Here is a 20,378-nt window from a genome sequence, read left to right on the forward strand (position 1 = left end):
AGTTTGGCAGCAAACATACTTGTGGGTTATTACTCAAGTTATCGAGATCCAATCAGCAAGGTTGCTACAAGTGGATATGGAGTTAGAAGCATATTTTCGTAATGATTACTTAGTGATTAAACAGTATCAAATATATGTATTAATCTCCTGCGATGTTCTATTCAAAGATCCACTGCAGTAAGAAGCACTGTACTCTTAGATGGTCGGGTAGCCATTAAGGTTTTGCAATAAAGATCCTATTGTTTTGCACAAGGGTTCCAGTAGCAACAGATACAGCAGACTCAATTTCTATAATCTCTTAATTATACATTCACATTCAGTCATTTGATTACTTTCAGAATCACATAATCCCTCAATGTTTCTGATTCAGCTGGCCCCTTGTACCCAAAATAATTGTTCCCAGCTGTGACAATCATATCATCATCTGTCAACTTTACAGCAACAAAAAAGCAGTGATAAAGGGAATCAATGAAAGACGCTTCATTGCTATAAACCAAGCTCCTGTTTCTCTGCCATGTCAGAAACCGATCATTCATTTCAACGCGCATGTTAAACAGCAGAAAATTAACACTTCTTTTAAGGGTTGCATGCACATGTAACACAGGTAACTATTCTTAATTCTAACTTTAAAGAAAAATCAGACCCCATGGCTTGAATATTGTTACCGTCTCCTCCAAATACATCTGAATGGTGACCCTGCAGCTTTGAATTGCAAGCATCTTACAACCTAGAGATATGGATCTGCATTGTATCCACGAAAAGCTCTTTAAAACACAGAAAATAATTTGTTAAATTCAGTCCTCCTCATTCCAGCTGCAACAGATAAGTAAAAAGTGATATTAAATATGAAATTCCAAAATTCAAAGACCATACATTTAGATTTTGAAAAAACAATAACATATGACCAACTCAACTGTATACTGCTAAATTGATTATTTGTCATTGTTACTCAAAAACTAAATCGCTGAGCTCTCTCATAAAGGACTGCATGCAAATGAGGTCATCTAGACCCCAATTTTCATCACTATTGTAATTGAATTTTGGAATTTAATACCTAAAAACATTACTGGAAGAACAGCAGCAATTCAAGATGCTGCCACATCACTACCTTCTCAAAGGTCCTCATTCTGTAAAATTATGCTTCCAACTTCAAAGATAGATTTTTTTTGAGTTTCAGAACAAGAACTACATTTAAAGACATTAATTAACTTACGCATTAAGTATGGAACATAATTAGACTAGGTGGTTAATTGTTACTTTTTCGTTGGCTTTCCTGTACTGCACACAATACATCCAGAATGTAGTTTAAGGGCCTAACTCCTGTTCCTGCTGAACTGAGCCAGTGTGTGATTTTGTAACTGTTATCAGTTCAGTAGGCACAAGAGATCAGGTCCACTTCTTGGATGGGCCTGAATCGAAAAAGGATACTGAAGGATATCTGAAATGGAATCAGGAAATTATCAAAATACTATAGGAATTGTAAAAAAAAACATTTTCTGTACAATGTACAGAATTAACTTTTTAAAAATCCTTTCAATCTCTGTGGCTCTGCTTTCAGCCATCCTACACAGCTCTACTTTATAGCTGTATTTGTTTGTGTCAAATGCATGCAAAGTTAATTCACCGTGAAATAACCACCCAATACATCATGTGAGAAGCGCATCCACTGGAATCATGGGTACTAACTCCCAATTTCCTGATTTCACAGACCATCAAGGCCAGTGGGGATGCTGCACAGAGGGGATATTACAAGCTTAATACTAATTTGGATACGCATCGGAGCAGACTGGGCTGATATGCGAGATGCTGAAAGTCAAACAACAAAATAAACAAACAGATGCCTCATTTACATTTTCCTTGCCGGTTTGGCATTCAATGGCTGGCAAGAAGTTTGCTAAGGACCCAAATGATGCAATCTCAACTCCAATGTTTCAGAACCAATCCAAAACTAGGATTAGGAGAGAGGGTAGTTAAAAATAAAAGAAAACAAAGTGTAGTTAAGGTTCCCAATGAACAAAGGCTCTGGTGCACTTGCATTGATGCCTTCCACAATTAACTGATGGGCAAGTGCACAGCTAAAGATGGATAACTTTCCCCAGAAACCTGCTACAAATGCCAAGGTGTCGTTGGTGGTAGCCATGGGATCAACAGAGAATTTTGTGGAGAAAGTGCTTTAAATGACTGGGCAAGTCAAAGAAGATGAATGTATTCGGATATTTATCCAAATCTTGCTGTCTGTCACTCTTGTCAAGTACGCTCCATCACATCACCACGAACAAATACTTAAAGCAGATGTATTCTCATCTCTATCATGCAAACGTTAAACTTTTCATTTATCCATCCAAACTAATCCCACCTACAATCATCTTGATCAAATTTCATGCAGTTTCCCAAATACTAGCTGAGCTCATGACATTTTTGCCATCTTCAAGACTTATTTGTTCCCTCCTTGCAGCCAAGAGCACAGAACACAAGGGAAGAACTGGAAAATAGTGGAGTGTTGGCATGCTCAGCTTTCAGTGAGGTGAATATCAGGATTTTGTAGCAACCTGCACTACAGTTGATAGCATGTGCTGTTCAACATTAAGGTTGACAATTTCAATAAAGATTGAAATTTAATTATCTTTATGAGAAATAAGTTGCAACATTCTTTACTCTCCAGAGAATGCACTTGGGTATCAGCAATTAATGGAATGATTCGTTAGATGAGCCAATCCATGTGAGTACATGTAGGGAGGAACTGCAGATTCTGGTTTACACTGAAGATAAGACACAAAATGCTGGAGTAACTCAGTGGGTCAAGCAACATCTCTGGAGAAAAGGAATAGGTGACCCTATTCGAAACCCTTCTTCAGACCAATTATATCACTCCTGTCTACTGTGTACTTGCTCAGGTATTTGCATTTAAATACAGCCAGTCACAGGCTATTGGGTGTACGTACATCTGTTGACCACATTTCACAGGTCAGAAATTATAAAAAGAGAATGGATGCAGAATCAGCTTCCATCGGAATGCTCATTGGGATACAAATGTTGCATCTTGGAGACTTAAAAAGCAAACTATTGAACAGGAGTAGACAAAGAGTGTAGCAATGACAGTTATCCAAGCTCACAGACCATGATATAGGATGGAAGAGTCCACCTCAAAAATGAGTGGATTGATGTAATAGAGACTGACTAAAAGGCATGCTGCTCACATATGACCATCTTGACCAATGCCACAGATTCTAAATGACAATGTCCATCACCAGTGAGGAAGGGTCTTGACCCGAAACATCTCTCCAGAGATGCTGCCTGTCCCGCTGAGTTACTCCAGCTTTTTGTGTCTACCAGGGGATGACTGATTCCTTAAACTTTTCAGGAAGAGGTGACTGGGGTTCAGGGTCAAACGAGAGGACATTTGCACAAATAGTTATTACTATAACTACATATGTTGTTATGCTTAATAAATTATCATACCAGACTGATGGATTTATTTCACAGTAAGTCTCAATGATGTATTCTGTAATCATGCCAACTTGGTCATCATTCCTTCTCTTCAGGTGCAGAACTTAGCCACTGTGAACAAAGCAAAACAGATCACTGTTCACCAATCAGCTAAGCTCTGCACCTTGCCAGAAAGATCAAGCTTGATGGATGAATTAATCCACGGGGATCATTTTGTGGAAGGTGTACTTCTTCCTTCATTGCAAAAAACAACCCTTAGGCATTAAAAATTAAAAAATTAAACTGATGTATTATAAAACTGGTGGCTTCAACAACAGTTGTGAAGGTAGCAACTATGTGGTAATCCCTGGCAATGTGATTTTTTTAACATCTCATGACACAAATCAGAATGCCAGGAACCCACTCAGCCACAACATGAAAGGAGAGTTGCATATTCTCCCTTCCTCCACCCATCCTAAACACATTATGCACAAACTATTTGTAGGAAGTGTTATGCTTTTTTAGGAACCCAGCAATTTAAATTATATCAAATAAAACTACCTCTTAATGCATTAATGGTACTGCTTCCTGCATATCTATAAGCAATCATACCAACTGCATTATTGTTCTGAAATTAGTTTAAAACAGAAACTATCTAATTATTCATAAATTAACAGATATCAATATTTGAACATGAGATAATATTCCAAAATCAATTTATTCTACAAGGTAGCATTACATACATTTTCATCAAAACGAAATTATATTTAGCCATGATGGGATAGGAAATGATACATAGGAAATGAATCTAATTCAATTGTATTTAAAATCAGGAAAGAGACATATACTAAACAAAATACTTCAAGCTAATAATCAGCTTAATACCATCATAGATAACAAATATTGCATAAATAAGTGCATTATTATTAAATTTACTAAAACACAATTTAAATGAGAAAATAGGTCTTACATTTATCATTAAGATTGAAGGCAACAGTTTGAAGTTCAAATTAAGCAGAATTGCAATCCTCATATTTTCCATTTTAAAGATCTAAAAAGAACCATACTGTCCAAAAAGAATCAGGTAATTCACTTCTATTTTTGCTTCCTTTATAAAAAAAAGTAATTTAAAGTCAGAATCAGCAGTGTATACAGACCCATCGGACAATTAAACCATTAATTAATGAACATGATTTCACACAATTTTAGTGTTCACAATCCATGCCGGTGACATTATTTTAAAAGGGCATTTGGAATGGAAATAATATTGGAACTTTATTCTCTTCCAATACAATTAGTAACACTTTCATGTTATAAGGTTTCACATCATTGCCCAAACAGTACTAAGCACCAAAGAATGTGCAACTCCATGCCAAATATGACTTGATTACAATTGCTTGCTGCAAACAATGAATACATAGCTCTACTCCTCTCCCCAAAAAACTTAAAAGCAATCCTTTATCAGAATGTTTGATATAAATATGCTTAGTTCCTGGACTGTCAATACTTTGAGCTCCTTGCTTAGAATCTGATTTATTAAGAATCTCAATGCCGCAAGTTTCAAATACTAGTCTTCAATTTAAATCATAACCTTTAAGTAAAACATTTTAATTTGTGGCATTGCAAATATGTGGCATTGAACACAAAGGAAAGAAAATGGAGTTACATAGTATTAGAAAACAGACAAGTTAACAAGAGTGTTTAAAACATATATACAGATGCTGCAGCACTTTGGTCAATGTGGGTTGTTTTTAAATGTGCTATACAAATAAAATTGACTTGACTTGACAATGTATAAATCAAGAAAAAGAACAGAAGGAAGGAATATTAAACATTTATAAATCACATATTAGGCTTTGAATGGATATTGTTTAACATGAAGGATACCACATTTTAGGAAGGAGATCATGATCTTGAAACACCAGGAACAATGGACTAAAGAAATTGGTGAGTATTTTGTTCAGCTACATCAAACATTTAAGTTATCAGAGGGAATCCAAGGTGGTGGGGGAGGGGGAACACTGTCATGATCCAGTGTTCACTGTCTGAAAGTCTGGCAATACAGTTTCTATACCAATTCCTTTGTAGTTGCTTTTTGTCAGGTGTCTTAAATCTCTATCACAAGAGCATTAGAAGGAGAAATAGACCATTTGGCTTTCAACTCTGCCCACCACAATTAAATAAAGTGACAAGGTGGGATGGTTGAGAGCTTCAAGTTCCTAAAAGTAAATATCATCAACAATTTGATATGGCCAAGAAAGCACACTAATGCCACTAATTCCTCAGAAGACTGGAAATTTGGCTTACCTCCAATGACACTTGCCTATTTCTACAGATACACATTCTTTCAGGATGCATCCCTGCTTGGTATGGCAGCTGCTCTGCCAAAGACTGCAAGAAATTGCAGTTATGAATGCAGCTCAGTTCTAACCCCCCCCCCAACTCCTTCTACACTTCATGCTGCCTCAGGAAAGCAGCCAACATAATAAATGGACCACTCACACCCAGTCATTCTCTCTTCTCCACTCCCACCAGGAAAAGAGAAAAACTTGAAAGGAAGTGCCACCGGGTTCAAGAAAAGCTTCTTCCCTCCCAGACTTAACCAGATCTCTCATTTGTATTACTGATTGTACTACTAGTTGTATGGTATGGACAGTATGCAAAACAGGTTTTCTACAAGTGACAATAATAAACCAATATCAAATACTTTTTTAGTTAAAAAAATGTATCACAATATCACTGAGGGAAATTGCACCACGTCCATCCAGGGCCTTCAAATCACACACAATCCTGATTTGGAAATATTTTACTATTTGTTGTGGCAAAATCTCTCAGCAGCAGCCATTGAAGACTCAATTTCACCATCATCTCCACACAAGCAGACATGATCTTGCCAGCAATGCCAATATCCCTTGAATTAAAGTCTGAGGAAACTCCCTGCTTAATATCAGTTGAATTCTGGATGAAATGTCACATTTCAACAGGGGAATTTACTTTTTTGACTTGAAAATATCAGCCAAATTTAAATACTGTAATAACATACAGTACTTTAAATAGCATAGCATTTTGTATACCACACAACTTCCTGTGAGCTGAGCAACATCAATGGGTACATCCAAACGTATTTCTAATGCATTTTAAAATATCGTACAACTAAAGGTTGAAAATACATCAAGTGAGACAAATGAATGATCAAGGACATTTTCCAACTGTCGACAGTCTATCGGATTACTGGCGAGTTTTAGTTAGTTAGTCCACAATCTCTATTTCTATCCCATTACGGGATCAGAGTTCACATACCAATCGTGAAGACAAGATTGGCTTGATTCATCTCATTCCAAGACCTCTGTAACTGGCCCATCACCAGAAGATGTGCAAGAGCAGCCATGCAACAAGTCACCTCCAGACTTTCTTGCTCACTGCACAACTGGAATTAAAAACTCAGCACGGTGGGAAGATCAAACTTGCAACTCCCTACTATGTGACATTTTAGACATTTCTATGTTTTTCTTTTGTTTTTGATGCACAAAAAGGTGGGACACCATCAAACTCCCAAATTCAGCACACCTGAAACTTTGGCAATGACAGATTTTCCAGACTACTGGATGCTATTTGCATGAATACCTTTAACCCACCTTCAGTTCACTTTTATAATAATTTTTCCAGTAAACAGGTAAGTTTAAAGGGACATGAGGAACTGCAGCTGCTGGAATCTTGGGCAAAACATAAAGAACTGGAGGAACTTTACTGGCCAAGAAAGCCCATCAACCCCTCTACTTTCTTAGAAGGTTTAGGAAGTTTGGCATGTCCCCAACAACCCTCACCAACGTCTACAGATGCGCCGTAGAAAGCATTACATCAGTGTGGTTTGGGAACAGCTCCATCCAAGACTACAAGAAATTACAGAGAGTTGTGGACATAGCCTGGACGATCACGCAAACTAACCTTCCTTCCATTGACTCCATCTACACATCATGCTGCCTTGGCAAGGCCACCAGCATATTCAAGGACCAGTCACTCCCTCTTCTCCCCTCTCCCATCAGGAAAGAGGTACAGAAGTGTGAAAATGCATACCTCCAGTCAGGGACAGTTTCTTCCCAGCTGTAATCAGATAACTGAACGGTTCTCTCATCAGCTAGTGCAGTCCTGTCCACGCATCTACTTCATTGAAGATCTTTGAACTATCATCAACTGGAGTTTATCTTGAACTAAATGTTGTACACTTTATCTGTACACCATGGATGGCTCGATTGTAATCGTGCATAGTTTTTTCTTCGACTGGTAGCACACAAAAGCTTTTCACTGTACCTTGGTACACATGACAATAATAAACAAAATTTTAAAAAACATCAGGTTGGGCAGCATCTGTCCGAAAAAACATCAGGTTAGGCAGCATTTTGCACAAAATGTAAGTGTTTTGCTCAAGTATAAAGGGATTGTGGGAACCAGATTTTCACTGATATCACGAGAACCAAGGTCCCGGTAACCGGGAGAGAACTGTATGAACTGTGGTGCTCGTGGGTGGAATGAGAGGATGAGCGCAGAAGCCACAGAGAATGGAAGTGGAGCACAGAGAACATTTCCTGGCATGCCAGATGCCAACCCATTACAATTTCTGAATCCATGGGGAGCAAATTATTGGAGTTTACTTAGTTTGACAGCAGTACTGGTGCATTTTTTGCTCAATCATCCTATTCATCCCTGATCCTGGGTCTATCAGGTTTGAGTACGTTAAAATCACATAACCACAAGACACATAAAATGCAGAATTAACTGTCCCATGATCTCAAGCCTGAATGTTATAAACCTTTGTGTTCAGTTTCAACACATTGCCATTCTCACAGCTCTCTTTTTTAAAAACGAATCTCTCTGCATCTCACCTCTGGCAACTGGATCCTCGACTTCCTGACCAACAGACCCCAATCAGTGAGGATAGGGGACAAACCATCCTCCACGATAATCCTCAACACTGGTGCTCCGCAAGGATGCATTCTCAGCCCCCTTCTTTACTCCTTGTACACCCACGAATGTGCTGCCATGTACAAATCGAATTCAATTTTCAAATTTGCAGACGACACCGCCAGTATGATAATGATGAGACAAAGTATAGAAAGGAGATTGAGAACCTGATATCCTGGTGTAGAGACAACTACGTTTCCCTCAATTTTAGCAAGACAAAGGAGATACTGATCGACTTCTGGAAGAGAAGCGGTACACACACCCCAGTTTGCATTGACGGTGCCGAAGTAGAGATGGTCAAAAACTTCAAATTCCTCAGGGTCAATATTATCACCAACTTCTCCTGGACCACCCACATTGAAGCAACGACCAAGAAGGCACGCCAATGCCTCTACTTCCTGAGAAGGCTTAGGAAGTTTAGCATGTCCCCTACAACTCTCACCATCTACAGGTGCGCTGTAGAAAGCATTTTATCAGGATGTATCACACCTTGGCTTGGGAACAGCTCCTCCCAGCACCGTACGAAATTACAGCGGATTGTGGACGCAGCCCAGACCATCACACAAACCAACCTCCCTTCTATTGATTCCATTTATACCTCCCATTGCCTCGGCAAGCCCAGCAGCATAATCAGGGATGAGCTGCACCCTGGCCACTCCCTCTTCTCTCCTCTCCCATCAGGCAAAAGATATAGAAGTGTAAACACCACCAGATTCAGCAAGTTTCTTCTCAGTTGTTATCAGGCAACTGAATCATCCTACCACAACCAGGGAGCAGTGCTGAACTCCTACCTACCTCTTTGATGTCCCATGGACTATTCTTGATCGGATTTTGCTGGCTTTAACTTGCACTAAACTTTCTTCCCTTATCACGTATCTATACACTGTAAATGGATTGATTGTAATCATGTATTGTCTTTCTGCTGACTGGTTAGCACGCAACAAAATGCTTTTCTATACCTCGGTACACATGACAAAAAACTAAATTGAAACTTATCCAAGTGGTCTGAAGGAGGATCTGAATTTAAATGCTAACTGTCCAATCCCTCCACAGATTCCCAGATCACTGCATTTGTGCATATGATAATAAACTCAACTTGACATGTGTTTAATATGTGATTGTAAGTACATAGTAACATGATCCAAAGCTTTAGAAATGAAAGCCACTCTCGACATATCAAAACCAATAAAGTTGAAACATAGAGGCAATGATATCAGGAATTGTGTATATTACAGTATTAAACCATTACATCTAAAATATAACACTTCAAAAAATTAAAAATATTTACCACCTTTGATCACCATTTTCCCCTCATCTGTTAGGCCCAATCTGTTTTACCACAGGTTAATCATCACAAAAATAGTTAAACCGTGAATTCATTAGTATTCTAAGGCAATATATTGAACAGCAATATCAAAATATCAGAAAAAAAAGGTTACTCTATAGTGAGTGTGGAAAGTTGTTATCGAAAATAAAATGAGCGGCTCCCAACCCTAACAGTACTGTCTCCCTGTCCTGATGTTTTAGGTCATAAGTGATAGGAGCAGAATTAGGTCATTCAGCCCAACAAGTCTGCACCACCACTCAATCATGACTGATCTATCTCTCCCTCCTAACCCCATTCTCCTGCCTTCTCCCCATGATCCCCGACACCCGTACTAATCAAGCATTTATCTATGCTTTAAAAATATCCATTAACTTTGCCTCCATAGCCTTCAATGGCAAATAATTCCATAGATTCACCATCCTCTCACTAAAGAAATTCCTCCTTGTCTCCTTCCTAAAGGAACGCTCTTTAGTTCTGAGGCTATGATCTCTAGTCCTAGACTCTCCCACTAATGGAAACATCATCTCCACATCCATTCTATCCAAACCTTTCACTAATCAGTAAGGTTCAATGAGGTCCCCCCTTAAACTTCTAAACTCCAACGAGTACAGGCCCAGTGCTGTCAAACACTCATCATATGTTAACCCACTAAATCCTGGAAACATTCTAGTAAACCTCCTCTGGACCCTCTGCAGAGCCAGCAAATCCTTCCTCAGATATAGTGCCTATAATCGCTCACAATACTCCAAAGGCAGCCTGGCCAGTGCCTTATAGGCATTACATCACTGTTTTTCTATTGTAGCCCTCTTGAAATAAATGCTATCAGTGCGTTTGCCTTCCTTACTACCGATTTGACTTGCAAATTAACTTATTGGGAATCCTGCACCAGCATTCCCAAGTCCCTTTGCAGTTCCAATTTCTGGATTCTCTCCCCATTTAGAAAATAGTCTATGCCTTTATTCCGACTACCAAAATGCATGACACCACTCTTTGCTACACTATATTCCATGTCCCCTCTCCCAACCTGTCCAAGTCTTTCTGCAGAGTCCCTACTTTAGACAATAGACAATAGGTGCAGGAGTAGGCCATTCGGCCCTTCGAGCCAGCACCACCATTCAATGTGATCATGGCTGATCATTCTCAATCAGTACCCCGTTCCTGCCTTCTCCACATACCCCCTGACTCCGCTATCCTTAAGAGCTCTATCTAGTTCTCTCTTGAATGCATTCAGAGAATTGGCCTCCACTGCCTTCTGAGGCAGAGAATTCCACAGATTTACAACGCTCTGACTGAAAAAGTTTTTCCTCATCTCCGTTCTAAATGGCCTACCCCTTATTCTTAAACTGTGGCCCCTGGATCTGGACTCCCCCAACATTGGGAACTTGTTTCCTGCCTCTAACGTGTCCAACCCCTTAATAATCTTATATGTTTCGATAAGATCCCCTCTCATCCTTCTAAATTCCAGTGTATACAAGCCTAGTCGCTCCAGTCTTTCAACATATGACAGTCCCGCCATTCCGGGAATTAACCTAGTGAACCTACGCTGCACGCCCTCAAAAGCAAGAATATCCTTCCTCAAATTTGGAGACCAAAACTGCACACAGTACTCCAGGTGCGGTCTCACTAGGGCCCTGTACAACTGCAGAAGGACTTCTTTGCTCCTATACTCAACTCCTCTTGTTATGAAGGCCAACATTCCATTGGCTTTCTTCACTGCCTGCTGTACCTGCATGCTTCCTTTCAGTGACTGATGCACTCGGACACCCAGATCTCGTTGAACGTCCCCTTTTCCTAACTTGACACCATTCAGATAATAATCTGCCTTCCTATTCTTACCACCAAAGTGGATAACCTCATATATCATTAATATACGTGAAGAGTAGCGGCCCCAGCAACGACCCCAGCGGAACTCCGCTAGTCACTGGCAGCCAACCAGAAAAGGCCTCCTGTTATTGCCACTCTTTATCTTCTGCCATCCAGCCAACCTGCTATCCATGCTAGTATCTGCCCTTAGATACCATGGGCTCTCATCTTCCTTAGCAGCCTCATGTATGGCACCTTATCAAAGACTTTCTGAAAATCTAGGTAACCAACATCCACTGACCCTCCTTTGTCTGTCCTGTTACCTATTATTTACTTCTTCAAAGAATTCCAGCAGATTCGTCAGGCAAGATTTCCCCTTCACAAAACCATGCTGACTTTGAGCTATTTTATCATGAAATTTGAAGTACTCTGTAACCTCATCCTTTATAATGGACTCTAAAATCTTACCAACCACCGAAGTCAGACTAGCCGGCCTAAAGTTCTCACTATTCTGCTTTGCTCCTTTCTTGTACAGCGGGGTAATATTGGCAATTTTTTTATTGTCTGGAACCACTCCTGTCTCCAGTGATTCTTGAAATGTCACTATCAATGTCTCCACAATCTCTAAAGCCACCTCTTTCAGAACCCTAGGGTGCAGACCATTTGATCCAGGTGACTTATTCACCTTCAACCCTTTCAGCTTCCTAAGCACCTTCTCCCTGGTAATAGCCACTCCACTAACTTCCACCCCCTGACTCATTGCACATTGCTGGTATCTTCCACTGTGAAGACGGATGCAAAAAGGTTATTAAATTTACCTGCCATTTCTTTATTCCCCATTCTCACTTCTCCAGCAACATTTTCCTACGGTCCAACGACCGCTCTTGCCTCTTTCTTACTCTTTATATATCCGAAGAAACTCTTGCTATCCTCTTCTATACTATTGGCTAGCTTACCTTCGTATTTCATCTATTCTCCCCGTATTGCCTTTTTAGTTACCTTCTGTTGTTCTTTAAAAGCTTCCCAATCCTCTGGCTTCCCATCAACATCAATAAATGTTATATGCCTTCTATTTTAGTTTTATGCCGTCCTTGACTTCCCTTGTCAGCCATGGTCGCCTCATTCTCCCTCTAGAATCTTTCTTCCTCTTTGGAATGAAAAGATCCTGCATCTTCCGAATTATTGCCAGAAATTCCTACCATTGCTGTTTCACCGTCATCCCTGCTGGGGTCCCTTTCCATTCAACTTTGGCCAGCTTCTCCCTCGTGCCTCTGTAGTCTCCTTAGCTCAGCTGTAATACTGACACATCCAATTTCATCTTCTCCCTCTCAAATTTCAAGTTAAATCTTATCATATTGTGGTTGATACCTCTTAGTGGTTCCTTTACATCGAGTTCCCTTTCCAAATCCAGTTCGTTACACAACACGAAAGCCAGAATTGCCTTTTCCCTGGTAGGCTCCACAACAAGCTGCTCTAAGAAACCGTCTCGGAGGCACGCTACAAATTCCCTTTCTTGGGGTCCAGTACCAACCTGATTTTCCCAGTTTACTTGCATATTGAAATCTCCATGACCACCGTAACATTGCCTTTCTTTTTCTACTGATTGTATCACCCGATGTAACTTGTACCCTATATCCTGGAAACTGTTTTTTGTATTATATTGCAATAATTTAGTTGCTAACCACCACATTGGATGTCTTGATGTACAATTTCTTTATTTTCGAGAGAAAAGGCTGGTCGGTGGAGTCAAATTTGAAAAGCGGAATACAATATGCTTCAATATCATATAATTGGGGAATGCAACAGAGAACATATTTTACTTCTGATGTGCAGTTTTTTTACATTTTAAGCTGTTTATGAAATCAGATAGAAAGGAGATATTTATGTCATATATTTAATTTAGTTTCTCAGTAAATAATGTAAAGTTTTTAGAAAAGTATTTTCACTATACCGAATAAATTAGTAAGCTATATTTAAAAATTTCAATAAAGATAATCCAGTAAAGACCTGTAAACAATTGAGACGAGTTTATCTTTATGCTTTCACCAGTGGCTTGGTACTGGATTGATAAATCACGGTGGTGATGTTTAAATGCTGGTCATCCTGCACAATTTATCAGTAAAATGGGAATATTTCAAACAAGTAATAAAAATCAGTTGCATTTGTAATTTAAAAAAGCCTAAAAATTAAATATACAATAGACCGAAAACACACTTTCCAAAACTAGGCAATGAGAAGGAAAATAATTGAAAATCTTCTCACATTGACAATTGCAAAGGCTTGCAAATACTTTCAATAGAAGTGGTTCTCACAATGATAGCGACCTTCTAATAAGTTTGCAGTGCCAAGTGTTCTGGGCCAACACTGTTTATCAATTCTGCATCGACCTGCTTGAAAGCATTGAGAATATTTTTAAATGGTTGAATGAATTTAACAGGAAGTTAGACTAACCTTTGAAGATCAAAAGTACAGGATCACTCATGGCATTGAAAGTCACCATGGGTTACTACATCTGGGTACTTTTTAAACAAAGGATTTCATATTAACTGGCCCCAAAGGTACAGTCAAGTTCATAGCTTAATGTTAATATATTTCTCCCTTCCTTTGAATAACAGGATTTCAAAAAATGCACATTTTGAACTAATTTCTTAAAAGAAGTGCTCAGGGCTCATGTTTTACACACCACTGCCTGTTTAAGTCTCTACCAACCTTAATTAATAATCAGGGAACTACGGGGCTGGGTGAGATTGTATGTTTTTACATGTTGCATTCTGTTTTGGAATTTGAATCCAGTCCAGACTCTTAAAATAAACATTGGGGATGCAACAGGCTTCCAAGTTAATCTAAGGTCATAAGGAATAGGAGTAGAATTAGGCCATTTGGCCCATCAGGTCTACTCCGCCATTCAATCATGGTTGATCTACCTCACCCTCCTAACCCATTCTCCTGCCTTCCCCCCATAACCTCTGACACCCATAGTAATCATAAATCTATCTATCTCTGCCTTAAAAATATCCACTGACTTGTCCTCCACAGCTTTCTGTGGCAAGGAATTCCACAGATTCACCACCATCTGACTAAATAAATTTATCCTCATCTCCTTCCTAAAAGAGCATCCTTTAATTCTATGACCTCTGGTCCTAGACCCTCCCATTAGTGGAAACATCCTCCCCACATCCACTCTATCCAAGCCTTTTACTATTCTGTATGTTTCAATGAGGTCCCCCCCTCATTCATCGAAACTCCAGTGAGTATAGGCCTAATGCCGTCAAATGCTCATCATAGGTTAACCTACTAATTCCTGGATCATTCTTGTAAACCTCCTCTGGACCCTCTCCAGAGCCAGCACTTCCTTCCTCAGATATAGTGCCCAGAATTGCTCACAATATTCCAAATACGGCCTTATCAGCACCCTATTGAGCTTCAACATTACATCCCTGTTTTTGTATACAAGCCCTCTTGAAATAAATGCTAGCATTTAGTTTACTATTTTACTACCGATTTGACTTGTAGATTAACTTTTGGGGAATCCTGCACCAGCACTCCCAAGTCCCTTTGCACCTCTGATTTCTCGATTTTCACCCCATTTAGAAAATAGTCTACGCTTTTATTCCTATTACCAAAATGCATGACTCCACACTTTGCCCTAGTGCATAGATGAGTGGATCAGAAGGGAAGTGATGAAAATGTGTAAGAATAAAATGGATAAACTGCCACAGAAGGTAGTGGAGGCCAATTCACTGGATGTAATCAAGAGTTAGATTTAGCTCTTAGGGCTAACAGAATCAAGGGATATGGGAGAAAACAGGAATGGGGTACTGATTTTGGATGATCAGCCATGATCATATTGAATGGCAGTCCTGGATCGAAGGGCCGAATGGCCTACTCCTGCACCTATTTTCTCTGTTTCTACGTTACACTATATTCCATCTGCCACTTCTCTGTCCACTCTTCCAACCTGTCCAAGATCTTCTGCAGAGTCCCTGCTTTCTCTACACTACCTGCCCCTCCACCTACGTTCATATCATCCACAAACCTGGGCACAAACCCTTCAATCCCCTCGCCCAAATCATTAATATACAACGTGAAGAGTAGCGGTCCCAGAATCGACCCTTGTGGAACTCCACTAGTCACTGGCAGCCAACCAGAAAAAGCCCTCTTTATTGCCACTCTGTCTTCTGCCATCCAGCCAACTTGCTATCCATGCTGGTATCTGCCCTTTTATACCATGGGCTCTCATCTTTCGAAGCAGCCTAACGTGTGGCACCTTATCAAAGGCTTTCTGAAAATCTAAGTAAACAATATCTACTGACTCTCCTTTGTCTGTCCTGCTATTTACTTCTTCAAAGAATTCCAGCAAATTTGTCAAGTAAGATCACCTCTTCACAAAGCCATGCTGACTTCAGCCTATTTTATTGTGAACTTCTAAGTACTCTGTAACCTCATCCTTTATAATGGACTCTAAAATCTTACCAACATGGAATTAAATTATTTTATGCTGTTTAGTTGTGTACACTACACAAAATAAACATGGCGTATTGTCTCAGAGCTTCTATAGAATATCAGGTTAGTGCACGACACTGGGGAAGAACACTTTACGTGCAACCTGCATGGAAAATAAACGGATGGTTTCAAGTAGATTCAGCTATCACAACATATTATTTCAACCACTGCCACATTATCTGCTAATGTTTGTAGGACAGCTATCCATTGTGATTGAATTTAAATAATTTTATATTTAAATAAATCAATGCAATAACAAGGAATTGTGATGAATAAATCAACCCATGAACAAACACACACTTGACATTTTGTTGAGCAAAGTGAAGTGACAGACATAGACGATGCCTAATTATTGGAAGCTGATGTTCTGATATTGGAGATAGACACGAAAAGCTGGAGTAACTCAGCGGGTCAGACAGCATCTCTGGAGAAAAGGAATAGATGACGTTTCGGGTTGAGATCCTTCTTCAGATTCAGACCAATAACCAAGTCTCTTCTGCATTACAATGTTTCCCGTTACTTGTCATCGCGCTAAGTTTAGTTGGCTTTTGTCAAGCCTATCACACACTATCCACTCCGAAGCCTGATGAAGCCTGCTCTCTGCCTCTAACAAGGAGTCTGCTTCCATGGTTCAAATTTGTTACAGTCCTACTCTTCCAACTATTTTAAGAATTTCCTGGATTTACAGGCGTGTAAGCATTTCAATAAGCATGTTTCCATCTTTCTGATTCCATAATGAACTGTTTTCAGTTTGCTACCAAATGAGTACTGTGAGCTTAGTTAATCTGGCACCTCTTGCTTCCAAGTTGGAAGGACTTATGTACAAAATCTAGGCTAATGTTTTGGTGCAATACTGAGGAAGGACTGACCAATGCCACTCTTCAGATGAATTAAAATGTCTAAATAGGGATCATTCTACTCAGATACATATACAAGATTCATGAACACCACACAATATTTTCTTACAGTACATTACTAACTGATCATAACAGTTTGTTGAACCTTCCTGCAAATGAATTGGCTTCCAGGTTTGGCCACACAGAGTTAAATGAACTCAATTAATTAATTGCTCAGGATTACCTGAGAGACCTTCTTCTGTTGACTGCAATTGATTCTGAAAAAGGGATTTAAAAAAATGTTTTCCAACTTCAAAAGGTTGCATGAGTTTCCAACTAGAATACACATCACATGTTGAAGATTGCAAAGTTAATCACTGTTGTGATCAACTCTGAAATGCCTCTGATGTGACCTTCAACCTATTCATTTGTGCCACTACCATTAAACAGAAAAAGAATAAAATACTTGTGTCCTTGCCATCAATCTATTCTCTGAAACCAGACATGCAAAGTTTCTCCCAAGCAGGTCCACAAGCATGTGGAGAAATTATCACAGGGTCTAGTCAAACAACAGAACTATATTTTTCCCAGGAGGGAAATTGATCTGCCAACAGTCATAAAACACCAGATACATGAAATTAAAGTGACGAGTGGAAAGGATTGGGGGGGGGGGGGGACAACAGTCTACCCCATGACAGAAGGGGGAGGAGATGTACAGTTTGATAGCCACAGGGAAGAAAGATCTATGTATGAAGGAACTGCAGATGCTGGTTTAAACCAAAGGTGGACACAAGATGTTGGAGTAACTCAGCGGGACAGGCAGCATCTCTGGAGAGAAGGAATGGGTGACGATTTGGGTCGAATGACTTACTGAATTATACTTTGCAAACAGTATGGCATATTTCTGCATAACAATCCTGATTGCCTTCTGTCCCACTAACAGTACAGACCCATCAGTGGGGGCAATACTCTGGTACACAAGTGGGAAAGAGGCGTATTATGGTCCTCACCTTTGACTTCAGACCACACAAGATGTCATGGTATTAGATCCAACATGTGCAAGGAAACCCCTCCTGATTACCACCTACTGTTATCAGTCTGAAAAAGGGTCTCGACCCGAAACGTCACCCATTCCTTCTCTCCCGAGATGCTGCCTGACCTGCTGAGTTACTCCAGCATTTTGTGAATAAATACCTACTGTTATCTCTCAGCTGATAACTCAGTGCATCTAAACTCGTACTTTAAAAACGTGCTCAGAACACATATAGCAATGGTGTTTCAGAATGATTTATCTGCCCAAATAGTAATTAGTAGTCGTCCATATTGAATAATGCTGGAAGATGCACTGGCTGTATTAAGGGGGCAGGATGTATTCTGGATTTCTCAGTCACTAGGCCCTGAGAGACATGGCCACCAGACTGGGTCTGCAGCAGTAAACACAAAGGAACAGAAGAGCTGAACCTTCTTGACCTTGCTCTCACTAATCTACTTGTGATAGAACTGGTAAAAGTAATTCCTTATAATTGTTATGGAGATAACATCCCATCTTCACACCAAGGACACCCTGCCCAATGTTAATCTGTCCTCAAATGCATGTGCTAAACATACATGTAATTAAGTGATCACACTCTACTCATTTTGTAAAGTTTGGACAAATGACAGCCATAGAGCTAAATTTTTGGTAGAAGTGTACAGTTTGCTCCTTTTGTGTTTAGTGCAATTCTCAAAAGAAATATAGAATTATTTTTCCTGATAGCTGTGGTTACTATCTCTCAGCTAAAGTTCTCAAGGCTGGCACAATGTTTATTTAATGTAAGGGCAATTACCGATATGGATTCTGATTGGTAAGGGGAGCACAGCTTCACATTAGCTAGGACAGATGTTGAAATCAGGCTTAAGGGACTGTGCTTGCTAATTTGCACAATATTCCTTTCAGTAACATATACTGTTTGGCCTCCTCCAAATAGTAACCGGATCAAAATTAAGTCACTTCATAGAGGCTATTTAACAAACGCATACTATATTTACATTTGAGTGCAATTTTTACATTTTAAACATAAACATTTGCTTTATTTTACTTCCTTTGGAGAGATTTTGAGATCTTAAAGAGAAGCAAACAACTTTCAGTTTATAATATGGTGAAGAATACTTTTTTTCCCCCTCCTTCATCCAGGTTCTTGTATAGTCCAGCTAACTCAGTCCTGCCAGTTTAAAACAAAATATTTCTACGTGCCTATTCTACATCTCTACCTTATTCACACATGTTGAGTCTTATTTTTCTATTTTTTCTCTATTACCTCACACTCCATAGTAAAATCATTTCTGCTGCACTTGCATTAAATATGTGTGCATATTTAGATGCTTTACCTTATTTAAGGGCTATTCTCAGTTGTTTCAGCTGTGCCAAAAATATCCTCACTTCAAAGACGACCATTAATTTCAATCAATCAACTGACCTCTCCCAGGCTTTAACTTCACCACACGTAAAAAGGGTTTTCATCTCAAAGTAATAACAATAAAGTGGAAATTATGAAACTTGCCAAACAGCAATGCACACTTCTGACAAACCTTTTCCAATCATCATAAGCAAGACAGACTAATGGCCGACATCTACTACAAACCTACTGACTCCCACAGCTATCTTGACTACACTTCTTCCCACCCTGTTTCCTGTAAAAACTCTATCCCCTACTTCCCTACTCCTAATTCCTCCGTCTACGCCGCATCTGCATCCAGGATGAGGTGTTTCATACTAGGGCATCAGAGATGTCCTCATTCTTTAGGAAACGGCAGTTCCCCTCTTCCATTATAGATGAGGCTCTCACTAGGGTCGCCTCTATATCCCGCAGCTCTGCTCTTGCTCCCCCTCTCCCCATTCGTAACAAGGATAGAGTCCCCCTTGTCCTCACCTTCCACCCCATCAGCCGTCGTATACAACAAATTATCCTCCAACATTTCCGTCACTTCCAACGGGATCCCACCACTGGCCACATCTTCCCATCTCCACCCCTTTCTGCTTTTCGCAGAGACCGTTCCCTCCATAACTCCCTGGTCCACTCGTCCCTTCCCACCCAAACCACCCCCTCCCCAGGTACTTTCCCCAACAACCGCAGGAGATGCAACACCTGTCCCTTTACCTCCCCCCTTAACTCCATCCAAGAACCCAAACAGTCTTTCCAGGTGAGGCAGAGGTTCCTGCACCTCCTCCAACCTCATTTATTGTATCTGCTGTTCCAGATGTCAACTTCTCTACATCGGCGAGACCAAACGCAAGCTCGGTGATCGTTTCGCTCAACACCTTCGCTCAGTCCGCCTTAACCAACCTGATCTCCTGGTGGCTCAGCACTTCAACTCCCCCTCCCACTCCCAGTCTGACCTTTCTGTCATGGGCCTCCTCCATTGCCATAGTGAGGCCCAGCGCTAATTGGAGGAACAGCATTTCATATTTCGCTTGGGCAGTTTACACCCCAGCAGTATGAACGTTGACTTCTCCAACTTCAGATAGTTCCTCTGTCCCTCTCTTT

General features: G+C 40.0%; 1 protein-coding gene across 6 annotated transcripts in view; it reads right to left on the minus strand.

Moving 5' to 3' along the window:
- aopep (aminopeptidase O (putative)) overlaps positions 1-20,378 on the minus strand; it is a 169,497-nt gene that overhangs the window by 2,529 nt on the left and 146,590 nt on the right. Inside the window, exon 17 of one of the 6 annotated variants that reach the window (XM_078396154.1) lies at positions 3,463-3,558. The exons of 4 other annotated variants lie outside the window; for them this stretch is intronic. The gene's annotated coding sequence lies outside the window, so the exon portion shown is untranslated. Of the gene's footprint in view, positions 1-3,462; positions 3,559-17,112; positions 17,133-20,378 lie in introns of those variants that run through there. One more of the 6 variants, XM_078396155.1, reaches the window with a different exon arrangement.

Source organism: Rhinoraja longicauda, chromosome 3 (genome assembly GCF_053455715.1).
Source record: "Rhinoraja longicauda isolate Sanriku21f chromosome 3, sRhiLon1.1, whole genome shotgun sequence".
Lineage (NCBI taxonomy): Eukaryota > Metazoa > Chordata > Chondrichthyes > Rajiformes > Arhynchobatidae > Rhinoraja > Rhinoraja longicauda.